The following is a 16,556-nucleotide window of genomic DNA, read 5'->3' as shown; positions in this document are numbered from 1 at the left end:
CGCATGCGGGAACCCGGGCTGCGTGCAGCACTCACTGGCCAGCCCGAGTTCCGGCAGAGGCTGGCGCGTGGGTGGGCGCGGGTTCCACCGGCGGCACAAGGAGCGGCCTGCGGGAGCCGATGGCCCAGGGCAGTGAGGGGCTTAGCACTGGGGCCAGCAGCTGCGTAGGTCTCGCCGGGACTCAGCTGCCTCCCCGCAGGGCAGGGCTCTGGACCTGCAGCCGCCATGTGAACCCCCGCGGTGGACCTGCAGCCAGCCATGCCCGAAGCCCATGCCGTGGGCTCCCCCTGGGCTGGAGCCTTCCCAATGAGCACCGCTCCCTGCTCCTTGGCTCTTGGTCTCATCAACTGCCCAGGGGCTGAGAAGTGAGGGTGCACTCCACCTGCAGCCCCAGTGCCAGCCCCAGATCCACTCCTGAGTCTAGTGGGAACTTGGAGAACCTTTATGTCTAGCTAAGGGATTGTAAATACACCAATCAGTATTCTGTGTCTAGCTCAAGGATTGTAAATACACCAATCAGCACTCTGTCAAAATGGAACAATCAGCTCTCTGTAAAATAGACCAATCAGCTCTCTGTAAAATGGACCAATCAGCAGGATGTGGGTGGGGTCAGATAAGGGAATAAGAGCAGGCTACCCAAGCCAGCTGTGGTAACCTGCTAGGGTCCCCTTCCACAGTGTGGAAGTGTTGTTCTTTCACTCTTTGCAATAAATCTTGCTGCTGCGCACTCTTTGGGTCCACACCGCCTTTATGAGCTGTAACACCGCGAAGGTCTGCAGTTTAACTCCTGACGGCGAGACCACAAACCCACCAGAAGGAAGAAGCTCCAGACACATCTGAACCTCTGAAGGAACAAACTCCAGACTACCATCTTTAAGAAATGTAACACTCACTTCAAGGGTCCGCAGCTTCATTCTTGAAGTCTGCGAGACCAAGAACCCACGAATTACAGACACAAAAGGAATAAATATCCTGAGTGCTTTACCCACACCTCCAACAAGCCATGGCCACCCTAAAGAAAAGAGTTCAGTCTGTCTCCCCATTATCTCCTTGCCCTACCTGCTCATCACCAGGCAGGGCCTCCAACCTTGGACCCGCGATGCAGCTGCCCCAACTCAAGCTGATCATACTGATTGGTGGTGGCTCTGCATTTCTGTGGGGCAGAGTCCCAAGAGACAGTGAAAGGCTCTCGGCCACAACCACTACCAAGGTCCCTTCCTCTGCTTCCTCCAAGTGGTGGGTGTGGGGGAACATAAAGCATGAGCTTGCCCCAGGGCTATGGTACCCAGCCCAGGAATGCCACGCTGAGATCAGCAGCCAGCACTTGAGTGTGAGAGGAGTCTACACTTTCAGAGCACTGAGAGGGAGCATGGCTACAAACATGAGGAAATACGGAGAAACCACACTCATGGCTGAGTAAGAACCTACCTACAAGCCATTGTGTTTAAGTGCCATCTATTGTGTCACAACCCAAACTTCAACGCCAGAAATTCTTTGCTAATATTACTCACATCTGTGAAAAAAAGGACAAGAATTTTTCTAAGATAAAGATCTTGCACAAAGCCTTGGACCTCTGAAAACATCCAGAAACAAAGCCAACTTATATACCCAAATTACATCCCAGTTCAAGAAACATCAGCCCATGAACCAGTGCAAGGCCTCTGGCAACTCAGACAGCTAGTGTCTTCTTTCCACCAGATGATCACATTAGTTCCTCAGAAAGGATTCTTAACCAGGCTGAAATGCCTGAAATGACAGACATAGAATTCAGAATAAAGATGGGAATGAAGATCATGAAGATTCAGGAGAAAGTTGAAACCCAATTCAAGGAATCTAAGGATTACAATAAAATGATACAGGAGTTGAAAAATGAAATGGCCATTATAAGAAAGAACCAAACTGACATGATGGAGTTAAAAACACACAACAAGAATTTTGTAACATGATCACAAATATTAACAGCAGAATAGACCAAGCTGAGAAAAGAATCTCAGAGCCCAAAGACTGGTTCCCTAAACAAACTCAGTTACACAAAGATAAAGTATATAAAATAAAGAAGAAACAACCCCACATAGAAACATGGAATTATGCAAAGAGACCAAATCTACAATTCATTGGCACCCCGAAAGACAGTAAGAGAAAATTAGCAACTTGGAAAACAGATTTGAGTATATCATCCATAAAAATATTCCCAACCTCACCAGAAAGGCAAATATTCAAATTCAGGAAATGCAGAGAACCCCTGCAAGATACTGTATAAGATACCATCCCCAAGACACATAATTATCAGATTCTTCAAAATCAACATGTAAGAAAAACTATTAAAAACAACTATAGAGAAAGGGGCAGATTACTTATAAAAGGAACCCCATCAGGCTAACAGTGGACCTTTCAGCAGAAACTCTGTAAGACACAGAGATTGAGGGCCTATATTCAGTGTTCTTAAAGAAAAGAAACTCTAACCAAAAATTTCATATCCTACCAAACTTAGCCTGAATGGCTTGGGTAAACAAAGAAATAAAGATAGAAATCAATTTTACTTATCTTTTTGAAATAATAAGTAAAATTGATAGACCACTAGCTAGACTAATAAAGAAAAAAAAGAAGATCCAGGCTGGTCGCAGTGGCTCACATCTGTAATCCCAGCATCTTGGGAGGCCGAGGCAGGTGGATCACGAGGTCAGGAGTTCAAGACCAGCCTGGCCAACATGGTGAAACACCATCTCTTCTAAAAATACAAAAATTAGCTTGGCATGGTGTTGCATGCCTGTGGTCCCAGTTGCTTGGGAGGCTGAGGCAAGAAAATTGCTTGAATTGGGAACTGGGAGGCAGACGTTGCAGTGAGCTGAGATAGTGCCACTGCACTCCAGCCTGGGCTACAGAGTGAGACTCTTTCAGAGAGGAAAAAAAAAAAAAGAAGAAGAAGAAGAGAAGAGAGAGAGAGAATATTCAAAAAAAAAAAAAAAAAACCTCAATCAGAAAGAACAAATAGAGACAAATACCACTGACCCCACAGAAATACAAAAAACCCTCAGAGACTACCATAAATACCTCTATGCACACAAACTAGAAAACCTAGAAGAACTAGATAAATCATGGAAATATACAACCTCTGAAAATTAAACCAGGAAAAATTGAATCCCCAAACAAATCAATAATGAGTTCAGAAATTGAATCAGTAATAAAAGTCTACCAACCAGAGAAAGCCAAAGACCAGACAGATTCACAGCCAAAGTCTACCAGATGTATAAAGAAGACTGATAACATTCTTACTGAAAGCATTCCAAAAAATTGAGTAGAATAGACTCTGCCCTAACTCATTCTATGAGGCCAGCATCATCCTCATACTAAATACTGGCAGAGACACAACTAAAAAAAGAAAACTTCAGGCCAATATCCTTAATGAACATAGATGCAAAAATGCTCAACAAAATATTAGCAAAATGAATCAAAAAGCTAAAAAAAAAAAAAAAAAAAAACAAGCACAGCAAAAAGCTAATCCACCATGATGAAGACCATGGTCAAATAGGCTTTATCACTAGGATTAAAGATTGGTTCATCATATGCAAATCAATAAATGTGATTCATCAGACAAACAGATCTAAAAACAAAAAACACATGATCATCTCAATAGATGCAGAAAAGTCTTTCAATAAAATTCAACATTCCTTTAGGTTAAAAACCTGCCACAAACAATGCATTAAAGGAACATACCTCAAAATAATAAGCCATCTATGATAGACACAGCCAACATCATACAGCCAAAGGTGGAAGCATTCCCCTTGAGAACTGGAACAAGACAAGAATGCCCACTCTCACCACTCTATTCAAAAATAGTATTGTAAGTCCTACCCAGGACAATCAGGCAAGAGAAAGAAAGAAAAGGCATCCAAATAGGAAAAGAGAAAGTCAAACTCTCTCTGCAGCAGATATGATTCTATAAGTAGAAAACCCCATAGTTTCTGTCCAACAGCTCCTAGTTCTGCTAAACGACTTAAGTAAAGTTTTAGAATACGATCATTTTACAAAAATCAGTAGCATTTATACACATCAAAAATATCCAAGCAAATAGTCAAATCAAGAATACAATCCCATTCACAATAGACACAAAAATAATAAAATACCTAGGAATATACCTAACCAGGGAGGTGAAAGGTCCCTACAACCAGAATTATAACACTGCTCAAAGAAATCAGAGATGACATAAACAAACGAAAAAACATTTCATACTCACAAATAGGATGAATCTATATTGTTAAAATGGCTATACTGCTCAAAGTAATTTACAGATTTAATATTACTCTATCAAACTACCAATGCCATTATTCACCAAATTAGAATGAATTATTCTAAAATTCATATGGGACCAAAAGGAGCTTGAATAGCCAAGACAATGCTAAGGAAATAGAACAAAGCTGAAAGCATCATGCTACCTGACTTCAAACTATACTACAGGACTATAGTAACTAAAACAGCATGGTACCATTACAAAAACAGACACACAGACCAATGGAGCAGACTAAAGAACCCAGAAATATAGCCAGACACCTAAAACCCCTGATCTTTGACATAAGAAACTATAGGGAAAGGAATCCCTATTCAGTAAATGCCACTGGGATAACTGGCTAGCCATATGCAGAAGATTGAAACTGGATCACTTCCTTACAAATATCAACTCAAGATTGATTACAGACTTAAATGTAAACCTTAAAACTATAAAAACCCTGGAAAATAATGTAGGAAATACCATTTTGGACATAGACCTTTGCAAAGATTTCATGACAAAAATGCCAAAAACAATTGTAACAAAACCAAAAATTGATAAATAGGGCCTAATTAAGCTAAAGAAGTTTTTTTTTCTGCACAGCAAGGGAAACTGCTAACATAGTAAACTTACAACGTACAGAATGCAGGAAAACATTTGCAGACTATTCTACCAACAAAAGTCTAACATCCAGAATCTGTAAAGAACTTAAACAAATTAGCAAGTGAAAAACCAACCACTGAAAAGTGGGCAAAAGACATGAACTGACACTTTTCAAAAGGAGATATACATGTGGCCAACAAACATATGAAAAAAACTTCTCAATATCACTAATCATTAGAGAAATGCAAATCAAAACCACAATGAGACACAATTTCATGCCAGTAAGAATGACCATTATTAAAAAGTCAAAACAATAACAGATGCTATCGAGGGTGCAGAAAAGAGGAAATGCTTAAACACTGTTGATGGGAACATAAATTAGTTCAACCATTGTGGAAAGCAGTGTGGCAATTTCTCTAAGAACCTAAAACAGAATTAACATTCTACCCAGTATTCCCATTATTGGGTATATACCCAAAGGAATATAAACCCTTCTACTAGCAAGACTCATGCACATATACGTTCATCACTGCATTATTCACAATAGAAAAGATATGCAATCAACAGAAATGCCCATCAATGGTAGTCTGGATAAAGAAAATGTGGCACATATACACCATGGAATACCATGTAGTCATAAAGAATAAGATCATGTCCTTTGCAGCAACATGAATGGAGCTGGAGGCCATTATGCTAAGTGAACAAACGCAGGAAAAGAAAACCAAACTGTATATTCTCACTTATTAGTGGGAGCTAAACACTGAGAACACATGGACACAAAGAAGGGAACAACAGACAGAGGCCTACTTGAGGGTACAGGATGGGCGGAGAGAGATAACTGAAAAACTAACTATTGGGTACTATGCTTATTTCCTGTGTGATAAAATGATTTGTACACCAAACCCCCATGACATGCAGTTTACCTATAAAACAAACCTGCACGTGTATTCTGAACCTAAAATAAAAGTTTTTTGTTTTTTTTGTTTTTTTGTTTTGTTTTTTTTTTAAAGAGCACCTACATAAGGTTTCATAAGGTTTCATGCCACAGCACTCCAGCCTGGGTGACAGAATGAGATCCTATCTCTGAAAAAAAACCAAAACCCTTACAACTCAACCACAAATAACCCAATTTAAATTTTATAATGGGTAAAGACATACAAAGTGGTATAATGGACACTGGAGACACAGAAGGAGGTGGGTGAGAGGAGGCTGAGGGATGAAAAAAAGTGAACATACATATCACAATCAAAAGTTTCCTCATGTCTCTTTGTAATCTTTCCTTTCCTCCCCTCCCAACATCATTCCATTCCTAGAAAACTGCTGCTCTGCTTTCAGTCATAAAAGATTAGTTTGTATATTTTAGATTTTGATATAAATAAGAATTATACATCATATACCTATTTTGCTTTTTTCTTTCATTCTTTGATTTTTTCTTTCAACATAATTATTTTGGTCATTTTCAGGTTTTGGTTATTACAAATAAGGCTGGTATCAACATTCATGTACAAGTCTTTGTGTGGATATACGCCTTCACTACTCTCGGATAAATGTCCTAGCGTAGAATATCTAGATCATATAGTAGATGTGTGCTTAACTTTTTCAGAAACTGCCAGTTTTCTAAATTAGCAATACCATTTTGCCTTCCCACAGTGTAAGATAAATTTAGCATTTGAATGGGCAGTCTTTCTTGATTTTAGCCATGCTAACAGAAGTGTATACAGTCTCATTGAAGTTTTAATTTGCATTTCCCTAATGACTAATAATACATTTCTCCAAAGACTAAAGATGGTATCTTTTCATTTGCATATTTCTCACCAATATGTCTTTTATAGTAAAGCACCTGTTCAAATACTTTCATCATTTTTGTTTGTGTAAAGAATTCTTTATATAAGTATACAGTGATTTCTTATATATGGTATATAAATAGCTTTTTCCTAATCTTTCTCTTGTCTTTTCATTCTCTGAACAATGTTGTATCAGTTGCAATTTTGAGATTGCTGTATCTATTGTAGTGATCATATGTTTTTCTTTAGTTTGTTGACATATTAATTATATTGACTGATTTTTGAATATAAAACTAACCTCAAATTCCTGAGCTAGCTCCATATGGTTATGCTGTCATATTTTGACATAATACTATGTTTAATTGCTAAGTTATCATTAAGAATTATTTACACTTATATTCATGAAAGATATTAGTTTGTAGTTATTTTTTTCTTGTGATGTCTTTGGGTTTTGGAACTGGGGTAATGCTGGCTTCAGAAAATGTGTAGAATAAGTATTAACTTCTCTTAAATTTTCTGGAAACATTTGTTTCGGTATTATTTCTTTTTTAAATGTCTAGAAAAAATCACCAATGAAGTGATAGGAGCCTGGAGTTTGTGGAAAATTCGCAATTACAAATTTAATGAATGGATATAGTTCTCTTCAGATTATTTGTTAACATAGAGAAGACTTTATTTATTGTACGAGTATTGAGAGTTTGTGTCTTTCAAGAAATTTGTCCATTTCATCTAAGTTGTTGAATTTATGGCCATAAAGTTGTTCAGAATATTATTTTACTATCCTTTTAATAACTTGTAGAATTTGTATTGATGCCACCTCTCTCAATCCCGGTATGGACAATTTATGTCTTCCTTCTTTATATCCTGTTTAGCCTGGCTAGATAGAGCCTTATCCCTTTTATTGATTATTTCATAGAATTGCTGTTACATTGATTTCATTATTGTTTTTACTGTTTTCTATTTCATTGATGTCTACCTTTATTATTGTTTTCTTTCTTTGATTAATTTGGGTTCAATTTGCTCTTCTAGTTTCTCAAGGAAAATGCTAAGGACACTAATTTGAGAATTTTTTTATTTCTACTATAGGATTTTTGTGGTTATAATTTCCACCTAGCTACTGCATTCGTAGCGTTCCTTAATTTTAATGTGTCATGTGTACATTTTCATATAGTTAAAAACATTTTTCTTTTCTTCTTTGAAATACCTGTTAGGTTGAAGTTTGTTATTTAGCTTCCAAATATTTCTGGATTTCACAGGTATTTTTCTGTTGTTGATTTATAATTTAATGCTCTATGGTTAGGGAACATATTTTGCATAAATGGGCTCTTTAGGTTTATGACACTCATTTTATGGCCCAGAATATATCTATCTTCATAATAGCTTTGCATTTATTTGAAAAGAATGTTGAGATATACATTTTCCACAGATGAACCACGCACACAAAACCATAGAAAACTCTTGACTCCCGAGCTCTCAATGTAAATCTGATTGGGTATAGAAGCAAAGAATAAGTTGATACATAAAATGCATCATTTAAATTATAGAAAAATGTGCAAAGAACCACTTGTAAATTGTTTCAACTTGTTTATAATTGGCAACGCTTTTTATGCAAGAAAAAATAGTTTTGAAGAGATTAATGAAATTAAATAATATAACCTATGAAAACATTTAACACAGTATATTCCACTTAACTATTACTTCTTAATATTTATTACGAGATAGAAATGGCAGACAAATAATATAGTAATTAATATTATCTTATATCATAAATACTATAAATTGTAACATGTATATATCTGCTAAACCTTACTGATATAGGAGTTAAGAATAAATTACTTAGGCAGATAGTAAGTGTAGGGGAGTCCTCGGTAAGGCTTTTCTTTTTAATGAAAAGCAGCCCCAAATTATTTTCCTTTCTAATGAAGAGCAGCCTGTAAAATCCAGCTCCAGACATATATACCGGCAGTTGTGCCAATCATGCTCAGGATGGTGGCTCCATCTTCCATTCTCTTTGTCAGCGGCATGTACGGTAAGAAGCAGACAAGATGGCACCGACCAACTGGAAAGTCTATTTGCATAATAAGATTAGGGTGGGACACCAGCCTTCCCCTCGCACTATGTAGATATCATACCTAATCAAGCCAATCCAGCCTGCCTATAAAATCTGCTGCGGGCGGCTGCGTCCCCACTTTTCGGACGTCTTTCTCTCCCGCAAGGAGCTGCTCTACTCTATCCTTTTTTCTGTCTATTAAACTTTCCACTCCTTAACCCACCCAGCTGTGTCCATGTCCTTTCTTGGTGAGCAAAAATGAACCCCAGGGTATATACCCCAGACAGAGTAGCCATTTCCTTATATTAAGGATATGTGAATAAGTGTATAAAATTACAGTTATAGAGTGGTCTTATATAATTATTTTTCGGACAATTAACTACAGAAAACCATGCACTGCATGTTTAGAAAATAAATTTAACACGAGTATACTGCCAAATCCTTATTGCAAAGAAATTTTAGAAAGAAAACTGTATGTTTAGATTTATTTTATAAAATACCAATAACAGTACAGTTGACACGGTAAATTGCAAAAATCTTGTGAATTGATGATAAATCTTAACAAATCATTTAAGAAATTAGTTTTCTTTCCTTCCTCCCCATGTTTATAGTATTTGACTTGTTTAAATGGTACATTTTTAAATGAAAGAGAAGTTAAAAAATAGTAATACAATAATAATTTGCAAAATAAAGAAAGTAAAACAGTAGGGATCCTGTTGAGAGCTGCAACAGATTATTTTAGGAAGCTTTATTATTCAGAGTTACTTTCAGCAAGGAAAGATTCAAATCTCAAAGCCTCAACTAATGGGAATATTTTTGTTTATTAATTTCCTCCTCCTTATAAACAGTGATCAAAATTTTATTCAAAAAAAGAGCCTGATAGCTCCCTGGAGATTGCGTATTGGAGAATTAGAGTTACCATTAAGTAACATTTTCTTGAATACTTAAGGATTTTTGAGAATAGAATGAGAGTTACCATGGGTACAATAATCACAAAAAGAGTCTGAAAGCTCTCTGGAGATTGCATGCAGAGAAATAAACATTGTTATTAAGCAACATTTTGTTAAATGTTTAACAATTTTTGAGAATAGAGTAAGAATTACCATGGGTACCAAATTTGATACATATTCCATTGGATATTGAAACAAAAACCTAATAATCATTAAAATGCCTTTAAAGATTATTTAGGACTTCTGGTTTTAATTCTGACATAGAAAGAACTTAGAAGTCGTCACTCCTGTCTTTACAAGAGTCAAACAGAACAAAGTGAAATTTATCACTTCACTTAGACCCATCAGAAAAGTGAGATGGTGGCAAGGCATATTGTCACCCCAAAATTTGAGAGTCAGATGAGTAAAGAGGCTCACAGTAGAGATCAGCTTATATAGAGCAAAACCAAGCAAAAGCAGAGTGAACCGACAACCAGTAATAACAATGTTGTTATTAAATAACAATGTTGACAAATAACAATGTTAAATAACAATAACAATGTTGACAAATTATTGGAGGGTGAGTGTGAGATAATATGAGAATGAGAAACTCCTTGGGGCTGTAGTCTTAGGGAGAAACCCACACTTTCATAAATTTAAATTCCAAAAACCCCAACAGATTTTCGCAGTGAAGAACATAGAAAAAAAATCCCTTGTTTTTCTGATGGGGAGAGTAAGTAACCATTTTGAAATAGGCCCAGAGTATTCCAAATAACACAAATAAGCCTATTTTCCAGGGTAACAGATGTTACTAGAGCCTTATCCCACTTGACAGATGGGTACTTCCTTGATCACCCTGTAACTTTCCTGTTTCCCTACTGGAGAGTAGGAGGGAAACTAAGAAATACTTGTGAAAATCATAAACTAAGGACACAGGCCTACTAACAGAATAATATTTAATTATAAAATTATTTCTCTCTTCCATATCATACGATCATATCAATAGGAGTCCAAGAGATAACAGAGGATCATAGGTTAAACAGCTGCAAGGGAGCTCAATACCTTTTGAGAAGCAGTATGAAGGTAAGCCCCAAAGTCAAGAAGGGAGACAAAAATAAGAACACTAGAGGAATTTGAAAACTAGCCTCCATAGCCGTTGCAACATGAAATCTTATTTTTCTTATTTGTAATTGATCTAATAGGTGACTATTCAAAGTAGTAATAGTAACAATTTATTGGGTGACTACAGCATGTGGATAAGTAAAGTAAATGATAGAAATGTTATAAGATACAGGAGGTAGGAAATGGTATATATTTTGTTATAAGGTACCTGCACTAAGTGTAAGACATTATAGCATTTAAAAGTAGACTCTGATTACTAGTAAATATGTATTTCAAATTCTAGATAAACTACTGAATTGATTTAAAGAATAATTGATATGCTAAGACATGAGAACAAATAGACTTATAGGAAATATTCAACTTATACAGAAGTCATAGCAAAAGAGCAGAAGGAAAAAATATCAAAGAATAAGAGTAATAAACAGAAAATGATTACAAAGTAGCTATTAATCCAACTATATCAATAATTGCTTTAAGTGGAATGGTTTCAATATTATCCAGCTTTCTTGTCATCATTACTGTACTTCAGCTCTACCAATCAGGGTTACACTGCTAGCAAGTAGCATTGCTTCAGTGCTAGAGGATTATTTGAAAGCACATTTCTTGATTACCTGGGTTTGGCTCTAAACATAACTTGTAACGATGTCAAGAAAATATCTCAGGAAATTGTACTTCAATCTTGGTAATGTCTGGATTTGCTAATGAAAAATATGGCCTCTTCCTCAATATAAAATCCTTGAATTGGTTTGTACAGCACATTCACATTATATCCTGAAATATTAAGGGAAAGGTACACTTTCTGAAATTGCTTTCACAATATTTCAGTGCATAATACTTCAGTGTAACTGAGTGTTAGCATTTGTCTTATGTTTATAATCCTACATAATAGTTAATAAACAAATAGTCTTGAAACATTAAACTGAATGCCTTATTGGTATTCTATCAATGGAGAACTAAAGCAAGATGACATTAAAGTTTAAGTTTTTCCCAAATACTAATAGATAAAATGAAAGCAAAAAGGTCCTCCCAAGAAATCAAATACCATCTTCAAGGCACTGAGGGGGTATCTATCATGTGGGCATTGAACTCTGGAGTACATAGTGCCATTCTTATGCTAAGTGAAATATCTTCAGTACAATTTCATACTATCGTGTTTGACCACCCAGTGCCTCTTCTCTCTTCAAATGATAGACCCTAACTTACTTTACCACAAACACTAGCATGATTTGGCATTAATGATAACCCATATCCCTGTCCATGGTTTGGTCTAAAGATAGGTATATAACAGAGGTAAGCCATTGACTTTCTCCAAGATCTTTCTGCTGGAATTTTAAGTCATGATGAGAGAATCTTTCATTCCTTCATTATCATGAGCATATAAAATATGACCCCAGAGCTGATAAATGTTGTAACCTTACTTTATAGGAAAACCTGAAAGAATTAAATTGATACACTGGGAGATAAAGGGATAAGAGGTAAAGACACTGCTTCTGTTGCATCCTGAGTTCCTAAGATCTCAGGAGCTATGCTCAATTCTGCAACTTTTCCTCCTGCCCTGTAAACTACTACAGTTTTTTTAGAGAGATGGATAGACTGACAAAACATAGATGATAGGTAGATAGAGAGGTAGGTATATAGATAGACATACAGACATAACATATATGCCTAGTTGACATAATATTGAGGAATGTTGTTTGAGTTGGCATTCAGGCATATACAACTAAAAGAGTATTTACTTCAAGGGTTATGAATGAATAACCATAACAACTAGATTGTCTTTCTTATATTAGCACTGTGTAAGGGATGTTGAGGGAAATTGTAAATAAATGGGGATCCTACTTCTAAAGAATCCTCCTCTTTGTTAGGAACATAAGAACATGTATAAAACAAAAGATACTATAACTTAGAATATACCAAAGAGCTGTTGTATGAGGAAATGTAAACTTCTCAGGGTGAAAAAGAGTTAGTGAGACTGACATCTCAATAAACATTTTGGCAGCATAAGTTTTAAGACCTGCACAATAGTCCATTATATTAAATTATGTACCATGATTTGGTAAATCAGTTCCTCATTCCATATATTTTGGTTGCATTCTCTATATTGCAGGGTTTCTCTACTTCAGCATTATTGACATTTGGGGCTAGCTAATTCTTTGTTGTGGGGGCTGCCCTGTACTTTGTAGGAAGATATTAATGGCAGCATCACTAGCCTTTACCCACTAGAGGCCAATAGCACAACCAGGTATGACAAATGTATCTCCAGAAATTGCAATAAACCCCTTAAGGACAAAATCACTCCTGGGTGAAAAACCATCACTCTATTAAAAATACATTTTTATTGTTCTCCTGATTACAAAAGTAATAATCATTTATTGAAAAATATATTTAAAATACAGAAAAATAAAACAAAATAAAAATCAGTATTTTATTTTATCCAGATGTAGTTACTTAAAAGATTTGGTAACATTTCAGTACACTTCATTTTGACTGATACAAAATTTAAATAATATACTAAAATTAAAATTTAGCATCCTATAACTTTTTTTAATATTTCATAGAATTTCCCCCATGTCATTGAATATTCTTTAAATATATGGCTTTCAATGGCTTGTAGTGTCCAGTCGCATGGCAAGTTCTTTTTTTTCTCTCAATTTAGGGCGACTCTCCTGAGCCCAAGTCAAATTTTAGGAGATGGATATAATGAGCTCTTTGTCTAATACTAAAGTGATTCTGAACAAAGACCTTTTTATCATCTGCTTAAGAATATATGGAGCCAACCTGTTGGTCCTGCAGTGATTCAATACACACTTAATCTTTCAGTCTTCTGATTTGCAAACTATTCTGTGAGGTAAATTTCATGTAAAAATATGTTAAATCCAAGGATATTTAACTAATTTATTTAACAGAAGAATTTATACTAGCTTAAAAATAATTACGAAATAACTTAAATATTTACTGCACTGTTTTTATTTTTGTTTTTGGTTTGAGATGGAGTCTCGCTCTGTCAACCAGGCTGGAGTGCAGTGGCGCGATCTCGGCTCACTGCAAGCTCCACCTCCCGAGTTCACGCCATTCTCCTGCCTCAGTCTCCCAAGTAGTTGGGACTACAGGCGCCCGCCACCATGCCTAGCTATTTTTTTTTTTTTTGTATTTTTTCTAGAAGAGACGGGGTTTCATCGTGTTGGCTAGGATGGTCTCAATCTCCTGACCTCATGATCCGCCTGCCTCGGCCTCCCAAAGTGCTGGGATTACAGGTGTGAGCCACCGCGCCCGGCCTACTGCACTGTTTTACGTGCTACAGATGTATCAAGCAATTTAACCCCAACTCCTAATGTGCTTAAAATAAATAAGATGTGCCTATAGGTAACTACAATGTACAATGTAATGTGACAGGAATGAAGAAAGATATGTAAAATGCAATGAAAATTAAGAAGGAGGAAAAAGTGCAGTTAGAGAGATCAGGATAGTCCTGGTTGAGGAAGCAGCATTCATGGCACACATAGGAAAGAACAGAATTCTGACATGCCAAGCAAGGTGAGGAAAAGGAAGGCATTTCTAGCAGAAGAAATAATTTGGACATGGAAGAAGAACACTACATAAGATTGCCAGGCAGTGAAAAGGTCTGGAATTCTAGATTAAGATATCTGGGATGAAGAAAGATGGAGTAGAGAAGCAGAGAAAGAATTGGGAAAGAAAAGTAGTAGACTTTAATGAGACCCTACTCTCATCAGGTACTGTGATTTAAGCTTTACTTACATCATTTTAGCACTACGTTTCCATGTTAAATATTCTAAGTCCAAGACACATGCCCACCCAGTTACATAATGGTAGAAATGGTGACACAGCTAACAAATGGTGGTGATGAAACTGAAACTGAATGTTTGTGCCCATCCTATTGCCTGAAATTGTGCTACGCTACCTTCAAATGACATATATTTTGTTAATTACATTAAGCGTAAATACACCTACGAACCTTCTTTCTCAAGTTTTTCCCTCTTAAGCTAAATCCACCAATGCTCAGAGATCTCTGGACATCTTTTGGTTTTCACCATCATGATGTATGCATTTATGTATACACCTCAACCCTCTCTCCCCAACCCACTTCCTACAACGTGGTAAGTTTCTTGTCCGCCAAGAAAGTATCTTCATCATCTCTGCAGCTTCAATGCCTGGAACAGAGAAAGTGCTTCAAAATATTCATCAGTTAGACAAAACTGAATCCAAGCAGGAATACTGAGACTAGAATTTCCATCTTTTCAAAGATTGTTGTCAATCAGCCTTTCTTTCAAAGTAATTGTAAAAATTGAGGAAATGCCTTTATTCCCTTCTTGGCTCCATGTATGTTTCTACTGGGTCCTGGTTTATAAGAGGCCGTCAAATATAAAGAAAACTTACTGATAGCATGTTGCATATGGGAGTGAGGGTGTTAAGTTTGCTTTAATGTTGTGCTTTAAATCGGATTGATTTTTGTACTAATAGTGTAATTTCCAGGTATTTGTTTTAATAACAAACGGTATTTGAAATGACTGCTATTCAGCAGTAAGTTTATAGCTAATTAGAGGAGCGTCTCACTGATGCACGTTAATGAGTGGGAGAGCTATTACTGATCAGAGTGTTAAAGTTTCAAGGATAACATCATAAAACGTAGTTTGCTTAGTTCTGTAAATATACGTTGTTTATTTACAACGGCACATAGATTACTTAAGTGCATAATACACTGGTATATTAGGTGAAATAAAATCTCACTAACATGAGCTCACCAAAGTGCTCTATCTGCTATTAAACTTTTATTAAGGACTGAGATAAAACAATTCTCTTTGGAGTAGGAATTAGAGTGCCTGCTGATAATCACTGAAGTGAAGGAGGAAGAGACAATAAGAGAGACAGCCACGTTCTCAAGGAAACGCCATTGTGCTCTGACCTTGCCCTTACCATTCCCAGGGGACTTCAGGTCACTTCACATAAATGGATAACAGAGCAGCTAAATGTCCTGGAGTGTGTGCCCCAGTGTGTGAAGATACAAAGGCCACTCCTGGGATGGGTGTCTCAGTGTAGGATTTGTTGTTAGGACAGAAGGCAGCCTCAGAGCCAGAGTGCCAACTATAGCATTCCACAGTTTGATGTGAGATTAAAAGAAAGACAGGTAGCCCCCAGGTTCCGTGGGGCTGGCAGTGAGGTAGAGAGACAGTGAACAATGGCGAGGGCAGGCATGCTGAGGGGGAGCCCAATCTGGACTGCCTACTTACAGAGATGAAACCTGGGAAGGTGAAAGGAAAGAGATTTTTTTTTTTTTTAATAACCAAAATACATAGCCATGGCATTAGCCAAAACAAAGAGAGGAAATTCCAATTAAGTAATTGTTTTCACTCCAGTCGTTCATTTTCTTTTTGACTGGGAGTGATCTGGCTGAATCAATTAGGTGTTCCAGCTTTGAGCAAACATGAAGTTATGTTTAAATTTCTTAATAAAATATCCAAGGTCAGGAGCAGTGGCTCACGCCTGTAATCCCAGCCTTTTGGGAGGCCGAGGCGGGCGGATCACCTGAGGTCAGGAGTTAGAGACTAGCCTGGCCAACATGGTGAAACCCCGTCGCTACTAAAAGTATAAAAATTAGATGGGCATGGTGGCCGGCGCCTGTAATCTCCATCTACTCAGGAGGCTGAGGCCGGAAAATAGCTTGAACCTGGGAGGCAGAGGTTGCAGTGAGCCGAGATCGCACCACTGCACTCCAGCCTGGGCGACAAGAGCGAGACTCCATCTCAAAAATAAAATAAAATAAAATAAAATAAAAATAAAATAAAATA

Source organism: Macaca mulatta, chromosome 4, assembly GCF_049350105.2.
Source record: "Macaca mulatta isolate MMU2019108-1 chromosome 4, T2T-MMU8v2.0, whole genome shotgun sequence".
Taxonomy (NCBI): Eukaryota; Metazoa; Chordata; class Mammalia; order Primates; family Cercopithecidae; genus Macaca; species Macaca mulatta.
This window is presented reverse-complemented; position numbering follows the sequence as displayed.